Below are 2,074 nucleotides of genomic sequence, written 5' to 3' on the forward strand. Positions count from 1 at the left end.
AGAGTGAACAAAGGAAATAGCTTACAAAATATACACTGTAAAATCTAGAGGAAGCCCACAAGGCCAATCTTAAACACTGTCCATTAAAAATATTCTCCTAATTAAGTTTTCCAAATCTTTTTGAGAAAATGTCTTTATTTTCTTGCATTTTGTTTGTGACTCATTAGTTGTAGCATTAACTGTGTTTTGTTTTCAAAAACTGTAGTTTCCAAAAGATATTTGTATTACAATATCAAGCTGGGTGTTCTTAACTTAATCACTTGGTTAGAACGATCCTCTAAAATGCAGGTGTTTCCCCATCACACAGGGATGAAACAGGATCTTTTCAATCCAACAAAATTTTATTACAAAATGTATTACACTTTTACTGTAAATGGATCAATGATCCAACATTTGATTGACAACAGCAAACTAGAAGTAGCCAAGAACAGAGAAGGTGTATATATTTCAAACTCTAAAGTTAAGATGGGGGGAGAAAAAACAGGAATAAGAATGCAAAAATGTTTGTACATCATTAATGTCTGACTGATCACCACTGTGAATAAGTGATGGGTCTTCACAGAGGTACTGAAGTGGGAATGGGAAATAATACAGCTTTCAGTTGCTTTCCTTCTTCCTTCAATAGGCTCTTGCCTCTTCTTTCCTCAGGTAATATATACACCAGAAACCACTGGTTGAAGAATGATTTGGAATTTATAATACACTCAAGTTCTAAGTATTGATTAATATCTGTGGTATGGAAAAACTTAACTTCAAAAATTAACTTCATTTTACTGGAAGATGCTCATATATACTCCAGGTTGATACTGATTAGGACCCACTCTCTCTCCTGCCAATGGTGAAATATCTTCAGTGCAATCTCTATACCCAGTCACGGTACTCTGGTAAGCAGAATTTTAATAAAATAAATAACATCTATTAGAAGAAAGCTAGTCAGTACCTCTATAGGAAACCAGCAAGTTTCCTTAACGGCCTTAAGTGTCAGCTACATACCACTACTTTTCTGCTTCTGTCTACCAAATAGATTTACATGGCTTTTGTTTTTGTGAATATTGTGGAAGCTGTGATGATTAATGAGGATGTTATATCTGTTAAGAGTGATTTCCTCTTAATAGGAGGATAAAATAATTTAAGCCCATTTGTAGTCCCTAATTTCAATTAGCCATTTTTACAGCATGTTCTACATGACTATAAATTCATTGGAGAAAGGCAAAATTATGGACACCCTTGTATTTCAACACTTTAAAAAAAATATTTTCTCTGTTTTAAAAGGCCATTTGCCTAAACATTCTCTACCCTTATTTCAGGTTTTCCCTTAAGTTCGTTTAGAATGTGTCATGGATTCAGCTCTGTGGAGGCTTTAGCTACAAGTGCAGATTGGAACAATGTGGTTAGAAGTACAATCAATTGATAGTTAAAATGACCATACCCTTTTCCTCCTCAAATTCTTGTTCAAAATGGTTATTAATTAAAAGAACAATCAAGGCAGAAGTTTCAGTGGGCAACAATGGTTGCCGTGAGGTCAGAAAGCCTTTCCTTCTTAAAGCTGTTTTCCATAAACACACTGTGGATAACAAATGTTCTTCTGATCAATCACCTCTCAAAAGAAAGTCACATATTTAGGTTCCCAATTCCAGACATTCTTTCTTCTACGTCTTATGAAGTTGATTCTGGTACCAAACCAAAAAATATTGTGGGTTCAAACTACTAGGAAGAAATTAGGCGTTGATGGAGTGTACCGTCTGCTGGCATTATGGAGGATGAGGGCCTTGGACCTGAGATCTTAGATCCAAAATTCAGTATGGCAGACCACCCACAAGATCAGTCTTCTAACAGACAACCCTCAGGAAAATGCCTACTGCAAGAGACCATAAGCCAAGGAATGAACTAAACTAAGCACGGTTTCCTTTAACAGAAAATCTTTCTCTCCAAACACACACACACGCACACACGTGCAAACATACCCACCCCTTATGGATATAAAGTCTATAATTCCTTCAATACCCTGTCTTTAATTGCTTCTCAAATATGACCAAACTACCTGACTTCAGAAAACAGGCTGCATGTTAGAATC

Source organism: Globicephala melas, chromosome 3 (genome assembly GCF_963455315.2).
Source record: "Globicephala melas chromosome 3, mGloMel1.2, whole genome shotgun sequence".
Taxonomy (NCBI): Eukaryota; Metazoa; Chordata; class Mammalia; order Artiodactyla; family Delphinidae; genus Globicephala; species Globicephala melas.